Source organism: Epinephelus moara, chromosome 4 (assembly GCF_006386435.1).
Source record: "Epinephelus moara isolate mb chromosome 4, YSFRI_EMoa_1.0, whole genome shotgun sequence".
NCBI lineage: Eukaryota > Metazoa > Chordata > Actinopteri > Perciformes > Serranidae > Epinephelus > Epinephelus moara.
The window spans coordinates 24486612-24511346 of NC_065509.1; the positions used below are offsets into that span (position 1 = coordinate 24486612).

General features: G+C 40.0%; 1 long non-coding RNA gene across 2 annotated transcripts in view; it reads left to right on the plus strand.

Annotated features, from left to right (window-relative positions):
* Positions 1–24735, plus strand: part of LOC126389376 (uncharacterized) — an 85222-nt gene that overhangs the window by 39225 nt on the left and 21262 nt on the right. Inside the window, exon 5 of one of the 2 annotated variants that reach the window (XR_007569855.1) lies at positions 12661–12843. The exons of the other annotated variant lie outside the window; for it this stretch is intronic. This is a non-coding gene — a long non-coding RNA (uncharacterized LOC126389376). The remainder of the gene's footprint in view (positions 1–12660; positions 12844–24735) is intronic. 2 annotated transcript variants of the gene reach the window in all.

Consider the following 24735-nt stretch of genomic DNA (forward strand, 5'->3'; position numbering starts at 1 on the left):
TAAGTAATTTATTCCATTGTTCCATTGAAATATCATTGATGTATTATAGAAAAGTGATTTATCTTTTCATAAATGACAAAAGGCCTCATTTTCGCTGTGGTATCGTGATACTACTCAGAACCATGGTATTTTCATTGGTATCGCACAGTAGGTCCCAATTTTGGTACCGTGACAACACTAATCTGGAGGGGGTTCATCTGCAAAAACTAAGACAACACTAATCTGGAGGGGGTTCATCTGCAAAAACTAATGAAAAACTAAACAATGATATTGGTATTTGGTACTCGGTATTCGGCCAAGCGTTTAATAATATTCGGCTTCGGCCACAAATTTTCATTTCGGTGCATCCCTAGGATTAACCATAGAAATTCTATTGCTATGGGATTATCTGATATAACAATCATATGTCACATTTGAGTTACTTGATATTGGTGGTGCTGTCTAAGATGTGATATTTACATAATGTTTTGTACATTACTGTCTTTAAAGATACATATACAGTCTATGGTTTTGTAAATAAAGTTTTCAGATTTGGGATTTTATTTGTTAAATTCTAAGAGATATTATCATCATTCATGAGTATAACCATAATTAGATCCATATAACATCGAGCACGAGTTTAGTGCCGCACTTTGTCAAGAACACAAATCCTAATAGGGACACACTCAGTTTCCCTGGAAACCCACTCAAATGACCACCTATGGGTCCCATAGTCTCACTACATAGAAAACCTATCAACACCACTGTATATGATCAGTTCATTATTACTCATGTATTAATGTAAAAGGGGGGCTTTGCTGATGTAATTGGTTGAGATGGAGCTCGTTTTTAAATGCCTTGTAGAAGGCTGCAACTAATGATTATGTTCATTACGAACTAATCTTTAGTTATTTTCTCAATTAATTGATTGTTTGCTTTGTAAAAATTCTAAAAAATTAGAGAAGTGCCCGTCACAATTACCCAGAGCTCAAAGTGACACCTTCACAATGCTTGTTTTGTCAAACCAACGCTACAAATTTAGATAAAGAAAATACACTAATTAAAGGAAAAGAAGCAAATCTTCACATTTGTGAAGCTGGAACCTGAAATATATTTGCATGAAAAATGACTTGACTAATTAACTAATTGACGTACCATTTCAGCTGTGCCTGAATGTGCTTTTGGGAAGTTTATAACGAAACATTTTCATAAGATCTTTATATGTTATGTATGCAGAAATCTGAATTTGTAAGATAAGTAGTGACCAAAGCTGTTAAATAATTATAGTTAAGTGTAAAGTACTCATATTTTTATCTTAAATTTAGTTTAGTAAAAGTAGAAAGTAGCAAAATTGTTGTTATGTAGAGTGCCTGAGTAAATGTACTTAGTTACATTCCACCATTCCTGTTGTGAGCATTTATACTTTTATACTTTTATTTAGTTTAGTTGATTCAAAACACACATTAAACATGGCTTAATAGCAACAATGTCAAGTACACAAATCGGCTTCACTATAACTCGAAGGATTCACAGACAAAGCACTTGTCTTTTGCTGGACTCATTTTCCCCACAAATACAACATGCTAATGTTTTTAGCACAAGCCTATGGCATTTTACATTGTATAAATTAGCCTAGTGACTAGCGGACTTTTCCTCTACTCATATGAGATCAGGGACAACAGCAACATTTAACAAAGGTCATGTTCCAAAATTCGGCTCCATTACAGCTCACAAGGTTCACCGACAAAACAACTGTTGTGTACTAAACATGACAGTAGCTCAGTCCATAGGGACTTGGGTTGGGAACCGGAGGGTCGCTTGTTCGAGTCCAAGTCCGGACCAAAATATGGAGCGTGGACTCGTGGCTGGAGAGGTGCCAGTTCACCTCCTGGCCACTGCCGAGGTGCCCTTAAGCAAGGCACTGAACCCCAACCGCTCGGGGCGCCTCACCAAGGGCAGCCCCCTCACTCTGACATCTCTCCACTTTGTGCATGTATAGGTCCTGTTTGTGCATGTGTGTGTCTTTCGGACCTGTGTGTAATTGACAAGCAAGAGTGAAAACATTGAATTTCCCCTCAGGGGGATTAATAAAGTAAATAAACTTAAACTTAAACTTCCAAATAAATATAATATGCTAACATTATTAGCACAAGCCTATGGTATTTTACATTGTATAAATTACCCTAGTGGCTAGTGGACTTTTCCTCTACTTGTATGAAGCCAGGGACAACATCAACATTTAACAAAGGTAACGTTACAAAATCCGTCTCCATTACAACTCATAAGCTTCACAGACAAAACAACTGTCTTGTTCTAAGCACTTTTTCCAAACCAATATAACATCCTAACATTATTTGCACAAGCCTATAGCATTTCACAATCTATTGTTTCTTATCTGTGAAATAAAAGTAAATGAAAGCTTTTTTTCCACTGAGGGAAATGGTTTCAGCTTACAAATGCAGACAGGAGGTCTGCATCTGTAACATGTAGTTACATTTCTGGAGAGGTGCACGTAGGGTATGTCATAGGTTCTACGTCAACGCAGACCCTATGCCGTAGGTAAGGTGTCGATTAAATGCAGAAGTATAAATCCGCTTTAGCCCCAGACTGATATCAAACCAAACCAGAAACTCCAGTTCTTACTGTTATTTTGCTTCAAACAACTTTCCTCATCTTCTTATCCAATACAATCCTTGTGAAAAAATAATCCTTAAGATCAGTGTTCATATTTACCTTAACTTGAAACACTGTTAATTTGCATGGCTTAGTGTCACCCCCCTAATGCACCCAGAGTAAATATTTGTCCATTTGTGTTCACCTGTTGCTCTACATAGGGTTAAATTAAATTGTGCTGTAGAGCACATCTTTAGACCTAGTTAGCTTACAGTTTGTAACAGATTTTGGTTTTGCCCAGGTGTCAGCCTCGAATGGGACTGCACATGTTCAAACACCCTGTTGCATTGAAATTGTAGAAAGACACAAATCTATCTCTTCTGCTATTCCTGCATTATATCCTGATAGGCACAGTACAGCAGGTCGACCAGTAATGGTCTGCCACACCTACCCTACCCTCAGCAGAAGCAAGGCAAGAACAAGGTGGCTCTTGTGTTGAATATAAAAGCTCTACTGCTCTGAACAACCCTTTGAGCTCTTAACAGTGCATCAACACTGTAAGACTCTCTCACAACAAGTGTCTCACTCACATCCTTTGAGCACAGCCCTGCCAAACCCAGATACATCCAGCAGGTATATCTGATGAATGGACAGGAAAATGAAACACAAATCTCCTCCACACAGACTGCACTGAACAAGGCTTGATGCCTCAACACTTCTCAAGGAGTGCGCACAAACCGCTGTAGGAGGATCCCATTTTGGTATGCCATCTTCCCGGGACAAATTATGCAACCTCTCTGTCACTGTCCCTGTCATCCTTACGGGTGGGAGGATTGAGTGCACTGTGCTGATGCATCGGAGCTAAATGTTCTCAGGCAAGAGGGATGGATTCCGTTTGAGGCACCACTCAGATCCGCTCTTTTAAATATGCAGCTCAGGTTTACCGAAAGGTACACAAATCACTCACTCTCTTTGTTGAGGTCAAAGCAAGTAGTTACACCAGCTTAATTGCCAGTGACTTGAGGAATGTGCCAAATGTGCTCTTTTGAAAGAACCTCAATAACCAAAGGCAGTTCAGTGGAGTCCTTAACACCCAGTATGCAATGCATCATGACAAACCGTCTTTTCTCCAAACCCCATGCCAACAGAAGATCGCTGATATATGCAATTTGACTTGAAGTGGATTTGAAGAATTTATTTAAAATGCGATCAGTCCTCCTCCCAGCAGAAGCTAGATAAGTTGCACTGGTTCTTTGTCATAAGAGAGCGCAAAACCAGTGCAGCAACACAAGACTTATTTCTCTCAAATTCTGGCTGCAAATTTGTTAAAATCTGTGTCAGTGAGCTCCTTTTCCACAATAATTCATCCACCTGACAGGTGTGGCATATCAAGATGCTGATTAAACAGCATGGTTTCTACACAGGTGTGCCTTGGGCTGGTCACAATAAAAAGCCACTTTAAAATGTGCAGTTTCATCACACAACATAATGTCACAGATGTCGGCAGTTTTTGGGTAGCGTGCCATTGGCATGCTGACAGCAGGAATGTCCACCAGAGCTGTTGCCCATAAATTGAATGTTCATTTCACTACTGCAAGCCTTCTGTAATGTCGTTTCCATAAATTTGGTTGTACATTCAACCAGCCTCACCACTTGAAACCATGCCAGCTTAGGACCTCCACATTAAAAGTCTTCACCTGCAAGATCTTTGAGACCAGCTGATGCAACGAGGAAGTTTATCTGCTTGCTTGTTGTCCTCACCAGGGTCTTGACCTGACAGCAGTTTGTAACCCACTAGTGTGGGAAAATGTTCACCTACGATAGGGTCTGGCACTTTTGTAAAGTGTTCTCTTTACAGATGAATCCAGGTTCACACTGTACCGGGCAGATGGCAGACGGTCTGTATGGCATAGTGCGGCCGACCTGTTTGCTCATGTCAGCGTTGTGAACAGAATGCCACACGTTGCTGGTGGGGTTATAGTATTAATGGCATAAGCTACGGACAATTTGAATTCACACAGCTACTGTGACGAGATCCTTGGACCTATCGTCACTATTCACCCGCTGCCATAACCTCATGTTGCAGCCTGATAATGCACGGCCCTATGTTGCAAGGATCTGTACACAGTTCCAGGAACCTGAAAACATCCCAGTTCTTACATGGCCTCACCAGACATGTCGCCCATTGAGCATGTTTGGGATGCACTGGATCGGAGTGTATGACAGCATGCTCCAACTCCTGCCAATACCCAGCAGCTTCACACAGCCATTCAGCAACCAACAACTTAATCAACTCTATGCAGAGATGTGTAGCACTGCAAGAGGCAAATTACACCGAATACCGACTGGTTCTTCGGGGTATTCCTTGACCAAAAAAAGGATTTCTGTAGCCCTAGTCTTGTGAAATCCTATATTCTACATTTAGTAAAACACCTGTCAAGTGGATGGATTCTCTCGGAAAAGGAGAATTTCTCACTTACACGGATTTTAACAAATTTTAAACCAAAATTTGACAGAAATAAGTCTTTCATGTGCATAGAAGATGGATCTTTAATTTAAACTTGTGAAGAATGGGAGCAAAAACAAGTGTTTAGTGCACTTGCAGGAATTCAACTATTTGGTGGACTTTACATACAGTAATTATGATAATAAATAAACTGTTTTAAAGCATATTAATTTATACCTCTCTGTCAACCCAAAGACACCACCCAGTCGTCATCATTGTCAGTGATACTTGGCCTCATTGATAAGCTCAGTGTAGGCATGCAGTCCCCTCTGCATTGGCACTCAAAGTTAGAGGTTGCTGGTGTGATTGGACTTGAACGTAGATGGTGGGTGAATACAGAGTTGAATGTATTCCCCTGGCTTTTAATCTGCACTCCTCTATCCCTTATCAGTAATTTAATGTCTGACATTTACCTCAAATCAGAGACTTAAGATTAAATGCGTTCAACAGCACTGCTGCCTTCAGATGATTGTGGGGAGTCAGTCAACTAAAAAGGAGGGCGGATAATAAGATAAACGTTGTATTTTCACTGTATAATATGTCTTTTTCTGTCGCTGGTTAGTACAGTATACATAGAGTAAAACAGACAAGTATAACAGACAGTGCAACTTAACTCCAATAAAATAATAGCACAAATAATGAGTATCTTCTACAGTGTGATAAAAAATAAAAAACAAAATGTCCTGACACTCAGATTTGAATCTGCCACTGAATACTAATAACACACCCAGGACTGTACATCTCCTCCCACTGTAGCAAATAGCAAGTCACCTCTAGTGAGGACCTTAGACCCACGAAAATAGTTTGCCAACACAAAATTGTGACTTACATTAAACACATGCACAAAAACTGGAATTTGAAAACATTTTAAACAGCTCCCTGGTGGTGGCAGGCGCTGTGGCCTACTTGGTTAAAGTGCCTGTCTAGTCAGAGTCTCCCACAGGATTTGCGAAACCCTCTAGGGGGGTCTGGGGGTTTGCTACCCCGGAAGAAAATTTTCTACATTTTAAAGTTACCTTCAGAGCTAAATTAAGAGACTAGATCTATGAATAAGTTTGTGCTCTATGTATCAGTTCAGTCATGCACACACTGGTTGTATAGATACTAAGGGTTAGGGCTGGGTGGTATGACATCATATCAATATCACAATTAATTGAACATTTTACCTTGATTACGATTAATGAACGATTATTTTGTTTTTGGTTTTTGCCCTCAGAGTTCACTGACAAGGTTTCTACTGTAAATATGCTCAACTATTAAAGGTGGAATATTTTTTCTAATGAAAGAGTGCATATTTTGTCTTTGTGATTTTAAGATAATTAAAGGAAACACAGATGAACTTATTTATTGAATATTTTGTGATTAAAATCAAAGTACACATCGCTTGAAATGAAAACATCTGATGAAAAAGGTCACATTTTAGTTTTAATGTAAAAAGCAAGTCCCCTAAAAAAGCAGAAAATAACTTGTGTTTCTTGCAAACAACATAAATTGAAAATATTGCCTTGTCAAAAGTAGAAAATAATAAAAAGAAAGAGTCATTTTTGTTTTGACACAATACAGAAAGTTTCCTTGATCACGAAGCCACATGTTACTCTACAATTTTAAGTTATATTTGCACTTTCAGGGCCGCAGTACATACACATGGTGTACAAAATGTCTGTAATAAACTATGATAATCTGGTCACATCTCTCGTTGTGTGCATGCTCCGTCTCACTCCCTATCCATGCAGTTCACATGATCATCTGAAGTTACATCTAGTAACTACCATTACAGTAGATCATAGTGTTGTCACGATACCAAAATCTTTGTTTCGGTACCCATACCAATATGAATTTAGATACTTTTCAGTACTTTTCCTAAGGAAAAGTCCTTTTGGCTACAAACCTTTAGAACAATAAATAGTAGGGGTGTAACAGTACCAAAAAATCATGGTTCTGTAAGTACCTCGGTACGGACGTCACGGTTTGGTTGCTCAAATGTTTCACCAAGTTGGTGTTGTCTCGTGTTGTCTCCCTTTGCGAGGCAGACTTTCTCTTGTCTTTTTTCATGTGCACCAGCTGCGAATGTTGATACAGGTGTTGTCATACACACCACTTGTGCAATCTGTGCTCCAATAGGAACAAGAAAGGCGTTTGTGTGCATAAATGAGTAAAATAAATTAACTAAATTAATGAATTGAATCAATTTCAAAGTACCGGTATTTTCCAAATGCAGTATAGTACCGTTTGGAATACTCTAGTACCGCGGTACTATTTCAGTACCGGTATACCGTGCAACACTAGTAGACCATTACAAGCGGAAACACTGGGTATTTTTTACAACTTCAGTTAATTGGATTGTGGTATTTATCACATCAGTAATATCTGCTATCTTACGCTCAACACAGCAGCTCCAGTCACTGTTGCCAACTCCTCAGTAAGAAAAGTAGCTACTAGCTGTCCTAAAAGTCGCTAGAAGTCGCTAAATGGCGTCATCGTCTAATTTGCATAATTGTCCATATGCATGTAATTGTAATGGGCGCTGTAGGAGAGAGGAATAACGTCGTGGGAGAGACAAAAACTGAGTAAAAGAAACACCCTGAATATGTTTAGAACTACAAATGAACACTCTTTCAGTGATTTATATTAGACAAAGAAAATTTTACATTTACATCCCGCCCTGACTGTAAACAGGTTGGGATCAGCCATCGGCGGTTCCGCGCATGCGCGATTCACTTGCAGTCTGGACGTGGAGGGGTTAACATCTCCTGCTCTGACTGCTGCTGGAAGGGAGGACTGGGCCGTCTGTGAGTGCTTTGGGGTGAGAGAGGAGCCCACGGCAGCATCCGCTGCTCATTGAGAAGAGTAAGAATGATACGTGCTCTCACAACAGAGTCTCCAGAAGTCATCAATAACATCAGAAAGAGTCGCTAGATTTGTCGCTAGTCGCTTTTTTTGAAAAAGAGTCGCTAGAGGGGTCTGAAAAGTCGCTAAATATAGCAACAAAGTTGCTAAGTTGGCAACACTGGCTCCAGTCTTCGATCTTTCTTGGTGTGGGGCACCGCAGCCATCAGGGGTGATAGGCTATTACTTGTGATGTGTCACCAATGGGGCGGGATATCAAGCGCAGCTACAGAAGTTGACTATACAGTCAGACAGGCGCCTGTGTCAGAGCCAAAATAGCATATTTTTAGGGAAGCTGACTGACTGGGAGTGACTGAGAGATGCTTTGCTGAAGCAGTGACACAAACAGAACATTAGAGATCTTTCATGTTATTTTGAGAAGTATAAAAATATTTCCAGTTCATCATGAAACTGGTGGGTCTGGATAATTAATGGGAAAAATGGGAAACACGGCCGGTAAATAAGAGATCCTGGATTTGAATAAGGTGGTGAGGTGGTTAGGTTGGTTCAAACACTGCAGTCAAAACAACAACTGCTGAGCGTCTTGAGTTGTTTAGCCAGCAGCACCAAATCCGACCATGAGTGATAAACAGCCTTGAAAAGCAAGAACTTTTTGTTTGGTTTTAAAATGTTTATTTGACAATTTGGATATTTTTTCTGCATCCCAAACAACAAAATGACCTTTCCTAATAAGAAGTTAGAGTGTTGCTCACACCCCCAGAGTGAAAAAAAGACACTGCCAGCCATGGTTGTGTACAGCCTGGTGCGGATTTTCTTAAGAAGAATCCCCGCTAGCTGGGCCAAGCCCAGTGGCCTGCTCTTTCCTACTCAGCGGCTTAACCAGAAGAGCAACGGGAATAGGTTTACTGTGAAAGGTCACTGCACTGTAGGCCAATAGAGAGAAAGCTAAGAGGGGCACGTAACCCACTCCTCATGTTTGGACACAAGAAACAGAGGAAGATGTGCTACATTTTAAGGGTTTTTGTAGTTTTAAGTGTTTACAGCAATGACATCATTTAATCATCAGCAGAGCTCAGCAGTGAGTTCACGGTCATAGCTCAGCTTGAGCTTTGTGTGTATTTTAAGCATCGAATGCTCAGCCGATGTGGTTTGGCCGTGCTCACCAAGTTGTGGCATATGCTTAACAGCAGTCTCCACAGGCCCCTCCTGATTGTCTCAGCACACATGGAAATTTAAGCATGCAGGGATGAGTGGGTTGGTCTGCCAGAGCCTTGTTAGAAGGTGAAGAAAGAAGATTTTACAATAATTAGGCAGTCATTAGAGTTAAGCATTAGGCCATTACTGTTAGGACCAACAAGGTCCCAAATGTTAAAAAAGGTGGTGAGAGACCTTTCAACAATACTTTTAACAATAAGGCTAAACACAGTTAAATGAGGTGGACAAAGAGAAGTCATTTTTTTCAGGGCGCTCTCACTCACAACTCTTCAAATACTGGTGCTGGGTTATCAGCCCTCGTCGCCTGATACAGATGCACAAAGTCACCCTTTAGCGTCCAGACCAAACCCCATTTTTCAAGGCTCTGAGCAACTGACGTTTAAAGAGCAAGAAAGTCCGCATAGGCGTAGGGTGGGAGGTAGTGAGATGTGATGGATTGGTCAAACAAACACAGGACTCTTACTCAGGAGGCTGCCATTTGTATCCCATGTGGAACCACTGTGCTATTGAGTTGATTAAATTATTTTAAATATGTAACACATTATGTGATGTATGTCACAAGACATAGTCATGTTATGTTTGTAACAAACATACTTATTTTAAGCCAAACCATGATCTTTTTTTTTCTAAACTTAACTGAATGCTTCTGTTGCCCAAACCTGAAAACAAAGTAAGCCTACAGTGGTGTAAGTGTATTTTGAAAAGAGACTATATGGATGTAACGAGTGGAAACTGTACATTTCCTGTGAAAACAGAAGTTTATTTTGAAAAATCATTATGCATGTAATGAGCTGAAACTGACTTGCTGTCCCTGAGAATTAAAAAGTAACGCAAGAGGGGCATCTACAGCAACATAGCTTGACGTGGGGCCACTGACCAAGTGTCCGTACTTGATGAGTTGGTAGTGAGAACCTTGCAAAATACCGTACCAAACGGCCTCATATTTTGTGTGCACATATATGACTGTATGCTCAAAAAGTGCTTGTGGTTGGGGTGATTCACTTGTTGCAAAACCTGTTTTATTAACAGTTTTATACAGTTATAGACTGCTGACTCCTCACTACTCCTTACTGGCCAGTAGGGGCTGCAAGTTTTCCAGAAATTGGCTCAGCTAAAAACAGTAGGCCTTACTTAGTCTGTTGCATTTTGCCTTCATCGTGGCTCAAAAACTGACATCCACAGAAAAATTTGGTCTCATATTTAACCGGAGCATTTGCAGATTAATCCCATACCTGATACGTTATGATCCACTAGAGTAAGTCACCATGCAAGATTAACAAATCCCTGTTTTTGTTATCTTTGCTGCCATCTTGGCTGTAAAGTAGCCAGAAGGGACAATTCTACTGGGCGCACCTCTCTGCAGTCCAGTTGCGACCCTGTTTTGTTCTGTCCCCAACATGGCTTCACACCACACCAGGAGTGTTTCAGAAGTAGAGCGATTTGCTTACCTGATTGCATAGACTTGCATATTATGTTTCAATTTTCCTGTATTTGTGCTCACACCATAAGTAAGAAGGCTATGTAGTTAAAAGTTTTTGTTTGTCTGTTTTAATTGTGTTTATTGTTAATCACTACTTTGTTGTGCTGAGCCTACAGACAAAGTTAATACCGTTAGAAGTCAATTTATGAACGACATGGATTAAAGATTTGTGGCTGTGTTTTATACATCCACATAATTGCATTGTATCTACATTTCACCTACAGTGCCTGGTACCAGGAGAAATTGATATGCTCTGTGTGACATGCTGCAGATCCTTCAAAAACAGACGAGGCGTGTAATTTTATTGGTTTCTGGGACGCTTCCGGCACATGTCACTGCATGCACACAAATGCACTTTACTAATTTTCTCTGTATTTGATTCCTCTAGAAAAACTTCTTTCAAAGAACATTCTGCTTCTTGCATAATATATTAATAATTTATTTTCCTTGGACACACATATATTTATTTAAGTATTTAAATGTGAAATTTTCTTGGCAGTTAAGTACAGTATGTTGAATAGGCACACAAGAATCCCCTGACAGGTATGGATTTGGTCACAATTATGTGGTGCGTTTTGAGACTAGCTCTAATGTTCTTTGTGTGGTTGACGTGTGGTTGAAAATATCTGCTACTGAGTCCATTCAAGCAGAATTCCAGTACTGTAAAAGGCTTTTTTTTGGATATAATAGGCATGAGTTAATGTGCTGCACTGTCAGGTTGAGAGATAAAGAGAAGGAGTCTCTTTAAGAGAAGGATATGCTGTCTTCCTCTGTCAGACACTGACTCATCCAAACATTGAAAACATGACTCACGTGAGTTTTTAGTCACTACTGTTGGATTAATTACCTCTAATGAGCCTTTTAAATTTTACTTTTACTCAAGTTGGGAGGCATTTGTTTGTGATTATTAGAGTACAGTATGTAGCAGATAAAAATAGTCTGTTTAAGAATTGCTATATATTTATAAATCTTGTTTTTATTTGTGTATCATGATAAACATTTGTCACCTGAGCTGACACTTCTCTCTCTCCACGCTGCTGCCTCACAGAGTTCAAGTATTGACCACAAAAGGTATTAGAATTCAACATTTTCGCGTTGACTGCTGGCTGACTGATGGCATTATTTTATTAATGATTTAGCACTGAACTTTGCATTGTGCTGACACCAGAGATGGGGTAGCTAAGCTGTGAATTAAGCCCCAAATCCCTTCGATTCCCCCTGGTTGGCAGTCTGCTCATCACCATTACTTATTCACCAGAAATAAAAAAAGGGACTTCCAGTGTGGTAGCAGCCCTCTACATACACTATATCCTCCAAGTCCTACCTACCTGTTATAATCCTGCATAATGGAAAAGTGGAATGTCACCTTGTGTGAGAGGCAGCTGATATCTCTCAGTGAGCAGAGAAAAAAAGTCATTTAGCACAAGTGCAGATCACATTTAATTAGACGAGAGGATTTAAATTGCCATGCATCAAACACTGCGGATGACCAAAACGGAAAGAACTTGGGCCACGGGCCAGATTCCATGAGCTCCTCCATAACCCATCAAAATCCCTTGAGCTACGGGGGTCAATAAGTCAGAACACAGCCGCCTTAATTAACGATGACCATAGCTGGGAGGTGCCCAGAATTTCAATGCCTGCCACCTGCATTCCAGTGACTTATGGAGGAAATTTACAAATGAGCAACTTCAGTTACAAAATTGCCATTATTGTTTTATTCAGTGCAAGGTTTAATTTCGAGTATCTGTCCGGGAATGTGCTATTAAAAATCCTCCTGCATGGGCAAGATCATCCAGAGAATTATACAGCAGTAACTCATTACATGTGCAAGATAGATATCTCCATAAGGCATCTCAGATAAAATGAGTTTGATGTTTCTAGTTCACTAATGACTCCAGACTAGGTATGGTGGGGTAATTTTTTGATACATGTTAACCTGTCAGAATGGGCGAATATTTTCACCATTTAGCTGCCACCTATTGTTGAGGAGTGATTTCACTTTCATTATGCTTCGCAGGGACATCAATAATAGCCACACAGCTGTCAGAGTCCATTAAGACACATCTACATAAGGATGGGAGCAAATATTCATAGGCATATCAGTTTTCTGGGAAGCTCTCGGTGAGATGGATTGGAATGACACAAAGATGAACTCCCTTTTGAATCCATTGTGAGACGGGAACTGCCACATTGGCTCAAGGTAAAATATCACCCACACGTGTACACACACATATCGAACAGCACATACACACACACTTCGCCACACACATAGAAACTTATTTATATATTTCCCAGTCATGCGGCAGCTTTGCTTCTACAGAGGTGTTATTGTCTGAGAGCTTATCTTTCAAATGTGCCATTGCAGAGAAACTTCACAGGCTGGACAAATGGAGTCGGAACATAATCACAGATAAATAATCACATGAATAAATCCAGCAAAATAGTTAATAACTAATCAGGTAAATTGTGAAGCGTTTTATAACTTACCAAAACTGTCCTATTTTTGGCCTTTACTTAACAGGCTCAGCAACTACCAGCTGCTAGCAGCTAGCCCATTCACTCAAGTGACAACAAAGGACATACTAATCTCTTTGCTCAGGTCAGGCCATAAAGTGGGGAGATTTTTTTGCTTTAGGGTGCATCTCTGGAATCACAACACCAAGGTCACTCTGTATTAACCGCCTAGTTGTGGCTGTTAACTATAAAAGGTAGCAACAAAATAAAGTTCATTAGCTAAGCTAGGGAGGAGAGTTCCTGGTTCGATCCCGGGTATGGGAGCCCTTCTGTGCGGAGTTTGCATGTTTTCTCTGTGTCAGTGCGGGTTTTCTCGGATACTCCAGCTTCCTCCCACAGTTCACAGACATGCAGATTTGGGATAGGTTAATTGGTGACTCTAAATTGTCCGTAGGTGTGATTGTGAGTGTGAATGGTTTTCTGCCTCTACATGACAGCCCTGTGATAGTCTGGCGACCTGTCCAGGGTGTACCCTGCCTCTCGCCCAATGTCAGCTGGGATAGGCTCCAGCCCCCCCCCCCCGCGACCCTCAAGAGGATAAGTGGTTAGAAAATGGATGGATGGATGGATTAGCTAAGCTAGTTAGCCATCATTAAAGACTGTATATAAAGATGGACAAAATGACAGCTCCCCACCAGCCCCCTGGTGGCTGTCTGTAGTATAGATCAGTGGTTTTCAAACTTTCTGTGCCCAAGGCGCACAAAAAGGGTCAGCCCTAAATCTCAAGGCACACTTGTATTTATATCTGTGCACAATAATCTCTAAAACGTGTGTTATCACTCTTAAAACAACAAAGTCAATTAAAATAAGAATAAATAAGACAGGTAGCTTTTGTGATACTGTCTACTGACAGTTTTCTGTTTTCTTTTGGTGGTGGGTTGTCTTCCCTGGTGCTTTGCTGTACTATAAAGCGATCCATTGTCCCACTCATGGCTTTCTTCTGTTAAATGTTATCATCCCTCACACTGGGCGCCAATCAGGGCTTTTGATGTGTCACACACTTATAATTCCCATGCGCAAATGGTGACAAATAGGTTCCCTGTGAAGGTTTTTAAATTACATTTTTCAGAAAGTTTATGCGTCTTTATAAGAAATGGGTGCCCTCAACATACTGATAGTCAATTAGAAAATTAATTAAAAAATTTCTGTAGGCTTAGTTGAATATTGCAATAATAATGTGTTGTTATCACAAAATCCCACAAACACACCAGCCATCAACCATTGGTATAGATCATAAACCCTGCCCTCTCTATGATAGCAGAAGGCACATGGGCCAGACTACAAGAATAAACATCAAATAAATTTTTACTACAGATGTTTTCTGTCATTTAAGGAAGGTCTTATCACACTGATGTTTGTTCAGGTGTTTGTTTTCTGTTAAGTTTGGTTTCACCTGATGCTATTTAGGGGTGTGATGTCATGATTGAGAGGTGTGTGTGCTCGAGAGCACTGGCGCTGCTCATGTAAGGTCAGATCGGTGTAAGGGCGGGAACTCAATACTGCAGAGATCTTTACTGTACAAACTCTGGCTCCAAATGACGTCACCAGTGCAAGATGGTTCAGGATATTTTGGCTTCATTGTTGTACATTGGTAACGATGGGCAGTTTGTCTTCACTTTCTCCCAGTCCATGGTCATGACAGGTAGCATCCCCAACCTAGGAAAGCAAAATAAAAAGAGATGTTAATTATTGCATTTTTGTGCACTGTATGTATTGACAACAGCAACAGTTATTCATGTACAGCTCATTGTTTACAAGAAGCAGCTGCCTTATTCAGAATTTATTTTGTGTTGCTGCTTCAGCTATCATGCGGTTACTAGCTAAATGTTATTTGTGGAACATTGTCTTCAACATTGTTATCAGAGTGACTGACATGAGGAAAAATACTGATAAACACTAATGTAACCAAATTGAAAAAAGACTAACTCTGGTGCAATTGTAACTCAAGCACAAAGCAATGCTTCTTCATTAGAAGCACAATGCTTCATACAATTAACAAGAACTTGCCTCGTTCTTCTCGATTCATATTTGTAACATAGCACAACGGCCAAACTGCGTTGAATGACATTGTAGCCTTGATAGCTTGACAGCCCATAGTGGTCTCCGCATAATTAGAACAATGCTCTTGATGGTCTCATGATTACTGCATATTGCTTTGCATACAGAAGTCCACAATTGCACTGTTGACTATGTGTAGGTTGGCATGCATTGTACTTACATTAATATTCAAAGGCCTATTGCCTTCTGAGCTCAGCAAAATAAAAAAAAAAGACAGAAGAAAGAACAAAAAATTAATGCCCTGCTCCAGTGCTGCACTGGATCAAATCCCAGATGGAGCAGTGGTGTTACAATGACCGAATATCCCAACCCACATCCAGGTGTCCCTGGGAGCACCAGTATTGACCATCACAACAGTGCCGGAGCGAGAACAAGCTTCCCTGTGGGGCCCAGATGAGTAAGGAGCTGTCAAGCTTGGCTCCCCTAAGCGTTAATAGACCCCCTGCCAGCACCTATCTCCAGGTCTGCATCTAGCCTCCAGCTGAGCTTTCCAAAAGCTCTAGATGTAGAACTCTGTTTCTTTACCTCCATCTCATTCTAACTCATAAATGAAGAAATGGTTACCACAGAGAAGATAAAGTGGATAGCAACATTGTAGTAGCTGCAACAGAGACACTTACTTTATTGTTATTAGACCTGCAACCAAGTTACAAACTTTAAAAAGCTGCATATGGGATATAAGTAGTTTTATGCAGCATATGTTGATATCATGTACCATTAATGATTTGGCTCAGTGAATACCCTTACAGTATTCCCATTTTATACTGACTAAAACACTGAATAATATTTCACAAGGTGTAATATTGTCACTTGTTCTTAACTCTATTTAGCTGAAAAAACATTTTGATAAAGATAACTTTGGCCTTTAGCACTGCATAATAAGGTTGTGTCGAAGCAACAGAGTGAAAAGTTTAAAGTTGCAAAAGCTAAAACAGATTGCACGAACACAAACAGTGCTTTAATTAAATACATAATGCTGCTTTCGTCAAAGTGAATTATCTGCCTGGAAATAGAAGTGGGCAAGGTCAGACAATTCTCTAAATAATTGTTAAATTACATTAAAAATTCAAGTATTACATTTCAAAAATACCTGGAACGACAACATTGAAATAGGAAGGATTGTGAGATAAAGTATTACAATAACCTTTTGGCATTTATATTTAACTTTTATGTAACTGTTTTCTGTTCACTCTCCTAATGCTGTAAGAAAACTCTGTTGAGTTGCTGCCAATGCAAACCCAGCATTTTCTACAGCTGTTGCTTCATATTAAAATCTTTTAACTAGTGGGTGGCTTTTATTGCGTGGAAGTCATAGTAAAAGACAGTTATTGTATTTGTTACTGAGTTTAGTGCTGTCTGTGATGTTGCATGAAATATGCGATGAATTTTTAGCATTTATTCATCAACTGACAAGTTTAAATATTGCAGGGAACAAAAGAACAAGAGGAAGACGCTACACTGAGCTTTTAGATCTACACATTTAACTCCTGTTATCAGCACTGTGCCTCATTGTATGGTAAACTACTCACCTTGTGTGGTATGATAGTAGATTGTGGTTCCAATTTTTTTGGCAGAATTCTCTGTTATGATGTTTGTTTGGTTGCACTGTTAACAGATACACTGGTTGCTGGGGTTGGATACCAAACACGGTACTTTAAAAGGTACCGAATTATGTCTGTACTACCAAATACCAATACATGCTAAATCAATGGGTGCCAAATTTTGGTACTCAAGAGCGCACTTGGATGAGAACATGGGATTTATATAGGAAGCAGAAGCACTGCAATGCGTCCCAAAGCCTTGAAGGCATCCACAGAACTCCATGGCAGGGTGTACAGCTTCCCAGCTGCGAGTTTGCGCTTCCAAGAATAGTGAAGGCATGACCCACCTACTACTCTTTGCTTTCGTTGGTTAGATGAGTGAAGTTTGCCTGGTGGGGTAAGAATGTCAGGGTATCAAGGTATCTTCATCATCCTAGAACATACAAATTTGCTTCCTGGTTTTGGGGCACTACAACGGAGACAATGGAATTCTGGGAGCCGCCAGAAAGGAGGGGGAAGCACTGCAAAGTACGCCGGAGCCAAGAGACTGTCTACAGAGCTCCGCTGGCTTCTCGGCAGACTGAAACTATTGTGGTGGCGCCGATAGTTTGAGTCTGTCTGGTGTGTGTTCTTTTTACCTCTGCCAAGGAGGTTATGTTTTCGCCGGCGTTGGTCTGTTTGTCTGTTTGTCTGCAAAATAACTCAAAACGTTCTGAATGGATTTTGATGAAATGGGACAAGGAACAGATGATAAAATTTTGGTGGTGATCGATTGAAGCGAAGTGGATAAAATAATAAAATGGTGGGAAAACCAAGCTGCTTGGCGGAGGTCTGCGCTCTCCAAGTGCTCTAGTTTAATTTTATTTTAGAAATAACTTAGCGTCACTGGTGTCTGTGATTGTATTTCGAACATCACGTATTTCATATTCCATATATTTGTCAGTTGTGTCTACACATTCTTTTTCTCACACATGTACACATCAATACTCAAGAGCAGACAGATAGAGACTTAGTTCTAACAGTCTGTTCTAGCGTTACATTTTTGTTATTACAGAACGAGTGAAGTAGCAAAAAGAGGTACCGCTGGATACCAGTACAGAATTTGAGGTACCAGCACTAGTACTGTCATGGGTTCAAATGTGAACACTACCCAACCCTACTGGATGCCCCTTTTGTACTGCTGAAAAAGTAGCTACTAATGGAGAGTTTGCTGTAGTGCTGAACCTGCTGTTCCCACCAGTAACTACAGGGGTTGCCATGTCAATCAAGGCCGAAACTTTAAGGATTATAATTTATATGTCAAACACTTGACTCCTCTAGGCTTGAAAGGTGAAGTGCATGCAATTCGCTCCTTTGTGGAGCTTGGGTTAATCAACAATGGTTACAGCGATTTCCGGTGGTGCTCAGAATGTCTAGAAACTTGTGAAACTGCTCCTGGAACATAACCTACTCCTCTGTTGTCCACCCATATGGTCTGTGTTATTTTGATATAAGTACTGTTAGCTGTATATTAGTGGTAAGCAATTCATTGGCAACCATGTGCACCTAACGAAAAAAGCAACCATTTGCTTGTGTCAAATTTTGGTATATGTTTGTTAAAACATGGCTGAAATAGGCATAGGTAAGACCAAAGAGTCTCTCAAACATGTCTTGCTCTGCAGTTGCTGCAATGATAATGTCTCTTTAACCGTCAGCTATGACTGATATGATTTTTTTGTTGGTATTTATCCATATATACATAGTTGGCATTTAGTAAATGATTGTTTTGTATTGTTTACATAGTCTTTATCCTTAATAGGTTCCCTGAACTCCAAGAAATTTGAAATGTATCCAGTTTTCTTAAACGTAGAAAGTGAGCAGTCAAAATACCAGAAAGTGATATTCTTAACAACAGTTTTGCTGCTACAGAGGCATCAGTGCAACAGCAGCGGCAACAGGCTGTTTCTTTGTGAACAGAATTAAAATTTCATCACTGAAATAATTATATAACTGCTAAAAAAAAGTAAAGAAGTGGTGGAATGACAACTGTTGTTGGTGCAGTGTCTTGTGTCAGTGTCTCTGGAGGCGGCAAATACTGCTATTAGAAGTTGTGTATTATTCAGGTCCTTGCCACAAAATGCACCGAAGCAGTAATTTACACATTCATTTATTCAACTTAATTACTTTTATTGGTTTCAGGACAAGTTCAGCAAAGCCTTTGAAAGATTTTAAAAGTGAATGCAGAGTTCAGCTGCAGGGGATAGCTTTTTGTCCAAGTTATATAGAGCAGCTGTGACTGAGTTGCTTTGTTAAATGAAGGAGCACATTGTATGGAGTAGTGTGGTTGATGTCCAGGTGAATGTAAGCGTTTTTAGCAATTAAGTTAGATCTAAGAGTCTGTGTTTCTTATCAAAAGGCTCAGATTTTTTATCCTTCATTATTTAATTCTTGTCCTTAACTTAAGTCAGATGTCTTTTCCTGCCATACCTTCATTAAAGCGATCTTGTTTTCATTTTCTCTCAACTAAATCCAGATATCAGTTTAAACAAGGGATTGTAGCTCTAATTGGGAGAACAGTGATTATGGAGGCTTCTAAACTGTGGAAATCTTACAGTTTCACTGCATATATTTCAGCAAACTTATTTGACATCCACATTCATAAGAGCATACTGAAATGCCTGTTGAAGTTGATCAAGAGGTGACAAGTCCTATATGAGCTTAGGATAAACTGTCTAACCCATTATTTTATATTAAAGCTGGGGTATGCAGGAATCTGGAAAAGGCAAAAAAACAAACGAACAAATAAAACTAACAACAAAAACAGTAAATTTGAAAATACACTACCTCCTGCAGCTCTCCCCTCTCTGTCCTAAGCCTCTCTCACCATTGGCATATGCACATGCTTTATGCGGGGAGGGCGGGCAGCAGCTCTGGGGATGAACCTTCAGTTAGCAGCTGTGGCAGCTTGAATTCAGCCAGTGCAAACGCCCCAGTGCCAGATGTGACATTGGGCTGGTGGCCAGCAGCAGGACCTGGTCGAACTTGTGTAATGGCAGCAACAGAAAGTTTCCTCATCCGACGAGGAGTTAGAGCTGTTTGGCTCCCCCCAGAGCTGGACTTCGCACTAGCTGGACTCAGGTTGTTATGCCTGTTGACTAGGGGTCTGTCTTCGCAGCTGCTGCCTACTCTTCCCCCAGTGAGGTGATTCGAGGCTCTAGCTAATGTTAGCTGCACAAACATGAACTTTAAGCCACAGATGTGATCCTTCAACTCCAGCTCGCAGAAGGTTAGCTTTTCTCTCTCTCTCCATTGTATCAAGCTTTCACAGAAGGGAAGTGACTGCGCATCTGTCTTTATACAACAGCCACTAGGAACACGCTGTCTCTGAAAGTCTCCCATCACAGGCTAGATTTTTTAAAGCCTGAAAACAGAGCCAAGAGGAGGTGCAGAAGTCTAGTTTTCTCTCAGACCAGTTTATCATTGGAGTTTTGCACAATGACACCAAAATAACACTGGCCACCCCAGCCTCACATGGCAAACAATGAGTTGAAAGCCATCTCTTTTAGTTTAGGTGTTGATTTTCAGTATAATAAGCAGCAATAGTAGTAGCAGCTCTTTCAGTCACGTGATTCTGAGTTCAATAATGCATGTATTAATACAGCTTTAGAGCCAGTGGAATGAGAGTTATGTCAGTGGGACCATTTGGCAAAATCAAATCCATGATCAGCAGGTCCATCAACATTGGTAAGATGTCTAAGTCTTTTCAGCGTTTGAATCTGCCAAGTTTGTAAATTTAGAACTATTCTACGTGTCATTGTTTAATCTCTGTTAAACCAAATACTACAAGATTTGTTGATGGCAGTCAGTGGCATAGACAGGTTTTGTATTTGTTACTTATTTCATCTACATAATGGTTTGTTAAAGTATTAAAATAACACCATACAATCATTCCGAGACATTGCCTCAGGGCATGCAACAAATCACGCTGTGAGCTCATTACTACTAACAATACGATTTCATCATTGTTACATTTATCTTTCAGTTATTTCGTCATGTTGTTGTGATTATTTTCCACAGATTTGTTTTGTGGACACTCATATCTTTTTAACTGTGAGAGTTTACAGTTTTTAACAAGTCACATCTAGATGGCGCTGACATGTTGTCAAACTGAAAGCATATCAACCCCATCATTTTTCTTGGAGAGACAGACTAATGCATACACACGTATACAGATACCTCCAAAACTGATGGACAATTTTTAACAAAACGATGAGTCACTCTGTAATCAACAAGAAAAGCTCGGCTGAATGGGGCCAAATGATACCCTTTGCTGATAGGAGTCTTTGTGATTGAGAGTTATGTCATCCTGATGTTACATTCACAGATGCTGTAGTTTAACAGCTAGAAAAATTATATTGATAGAGAGAAAATCATAGAACAATCATAAAACATGAAAAAGATCAATTTCTCAGAACATTCACAGAAAGTAAATTAATTTCCTCATTTAATTCGTAAGATTTCATTGTGTTCAGTGTTCCAGTAGCTTTCTCTGTGTAACAGTTTGTTTACAGTGTCCCCTCCCCTAGGGGATAAGAAATCTAATCAATAGTCCTGAAATAGCTCAGTCCGCAAGGACTTAACATCAGAACTTGATTCAAGTACTGAGTGTGGACAGGTAGCTGGAGAGGTGCCAGTTCACCTTCTTGGCACCACCGAGGTGCCCTTGAGCAAGGTACCAAACCCCCATTGCTCGGGGCGCCCTCTTATGAGGCACCCTCTCGCTCTGGCATCTCACCAAACATTGATGCATATGTATCCTGTTTGTGTGTGTGTATTTTGGGCCTGTGGACAAAAATAACAGAGTGAAAAATCAAATTTCCCCTCGAGAGATTAATAATCTGCCTTCTTCTTTTTGTCCAGAAGGGAACGTCCATCTGTGCTCACTGTTCTCTGATAGGCTGAGTGTGTATATGTAAGAAGGTATCTCATGGCTGTGTTGCTGGGCTTTTGTTAATATAATATGAAGACAGTTTTGGGGGATACAATAGGGCTTTGCAATTGGCACTTTTTGCCATGCTGAGTCAAACCATGCCATGTTGATTTGTGGTTTCTTTACCTGTTTATTGTAATTGCATCAAGTTGTAACGCATGGCACTCAAGAGGGACCATCTTGGGAGTCAGGTCAAAGCACGCCCAAAGCACCTACAAGTGGATTGCTGTGACTTTAGATTGGCTTTGTCATCATTCAGGGACAATTCAGCATCAACTCATCTCTGGTTTTTAAGCATTAAGTGGTGCCAAGTCTGGAAATCCATGATGATAGGTGGCTGGCTACTAACAACAGTGGCAGTGTAGTAATCAGCGCTTAAGAGGGTGCTGTGTTTAGACGTCACCGGCTCAATACATCAACAGTTAAAGACACACCTTCAAGCAGGTAGCCCTGTGTATGGAAATGCAAATCCCTGCCATGCTGGGGTGACACGCCAAGTCAGGCCACGCCAGCACATTTGTATGGAAAAGGACTACAAGTGTACAAGCTGTGTACATCAGAAGTCACAAGCAGCTTATTGTGATTGCATCCAAAATCTGCAACATTCAAAAGTAGTCAGTAGTGGTTCAGAAAAGTGGTAACATATTTTCTGATAATATTATCAACAAATTGGGACAGAGGTTCCATTAAACTGCCGATGCCAGCCACTGTAAATCTCAGGAGAGTATTTTGGAGAGATTTATAGATTTTAGGCAAGCCATAAAAGACTGGACGGATTGGATGTTTTATGCAAAGGAACTTGTTTTCCCTTTCTGCCATCCAGACACTTTTGAAAGCACTGTCAATAGAATTGTCAGTCTCTTTTTTGACGTCATCTGTGGGTTTTTATCTAGTGAGTTACAACAACAGGTGTCATACTCTTGAAGTCACGACGTGCAGGCACGGGAAGCTGGATGGATACCATCTCCCTATGTGGTTACTGTGCTCACTGCTCTAACTCCACTGATGCAAAGGAGTTTGTGTACCCACATGCGGGGAAGAAATTCTTAATCCAGTGGTTTATGAACTGCAGTAGCACTCGCCTTATCTATATACTGAAATGTCCTGCAGTCTGATGTATGCCGGCCCAAATAAACAAGTTCTAAAACTGAGAATTGCAGAACATAGGCCTGCTATTTGCACTAAGAATCTTGTGTATGGGATGGCACATCATGACATGAATACAAATGACAGATTGGCCTCTACCCTGAAATTCTAGGGTATTGAAGAGATTTCCTCATCCCCTAGGGGAGGGGGGATTGTAAACAAACTGTAACGCAAAGAAAGCCACTGGATTTATACACTGAACACAATTGAGCCATATGGATTAAATGAGGAAATTAATTTATTTGTTTTTCCAGTTATGTTCTGTGAAATCTATTCATCGTATGTATTATGATTGTTTTAAGTTGTTTTTTCAAAAGAGTTTGATACTTTTAAGGTATATATGCTGTGACAATATGGCATTGGCTGGACATAAGCAACCTCCAGAACCTTTTTTATTACACAGGCATTTCAGATGTCTGCAGCACCACTGCCTCTTATCACTCTGATGAATACATGCTTTATGTTGAAACAGTAGCTGCAGCACCTTTTTAAAAGGTCTTACTTTAACCAGAGGTCTTCTACCAGAACCATGTTCTGTTCTCCATCTGAATATATACTCCTTTACCTCTATACTATTGAATTTCCCTTTGAATAAAGGTTTATTTCCCTAAGCCAAGGTCCCACTACGGCTTACTTGACGTATGTCTCAGAGTTCATTAGCACCTACAACCCTGTTGTAAGTGTCTCGTGGTGAATAGCGTCAGAACTCTGCCTCATTGAGATGGACAAGCACAAAAAACACAAGTGACAAACGGAAATGTAAAGGGTAAAAAGTTTCCATGGCAACAAAGAGAAAGGCTTTGATACCTCTGGGCATGGAATGATGAAGACAGAGAAAGACTGCATGGATTTGCGTCTCAGTCCTGCACCTTGTGCCATTAAAGAATTTGTGCCATGATGAAATCTTCAAATCTATTGAATCTTAACTTTAATGTAACTTTTTCCATTTCTTCAGTTATGTCCAAGTTTATACTAGAGAATGGATTAACGCTTTTGAAATTGCATTTGACAAAGAATCTTGTATATGCTGTGAATACAATGTTCTGTGAAGGCCTTCATCACTGGCCTTGCTTTGTCTGAAATCCATTACTGGACCTGCCGAGCCCTTGTAGTAATACATAATCATCTACTAACAAAATATTCTTATATGGGGTGACCTCAGTGTGTTGCAGCATTTTTTTTTTACCTTTCTATAGCTGCGACTACATAAACAAGATATCTCCTGGTTAGAGTTTCCAAATGAAATGTTTACATGGATGCTAAATAAAGTGATCTGATAAGATGTGTTTACATGCCCCAAAGCATTTAATCAGAATATAATGTTTTGGACTTGCACAAAGTGTGTGAAGCCTCTAATCTGCCAGAAATATAACACAAGAACTTTTTTCCTCTCTAAATTACTTAGAAAATGTAATTCATTCAATACATAAAGTATAGAACTAAAATAAGTACTTCTGCCTGTTAATACAGTAGTAGTAAGTAACGTTAGTGTAAGCAAGGTTATTTTCTGACATTTTCTGAATCACGGATATCCCCTTAACACCTAAGGCTAATGATCCAAAATCAAAGAATACATTATTAATCAGAACACCACCATAAAAACATCACACTTGCAGAGTGCTAAATATTTCTTCAGTAGAAGGAGGCATGTAGAAACAATTATTGCGGCATGTCTATGCAATGCGTGCACTCCTGACATCACCCAATTTTACCACTACATGGGGCAAACATGCAAAGGAAGAATATGTTTATTGCAACCAGAGAGAAAAGGTCGGATTAATTGTTCACATGGTTATTAGACGCTGATATTTTCCTATTAAACAAATTATTAAAAATTTACATCACCCCTCTCAACCTGATAGAC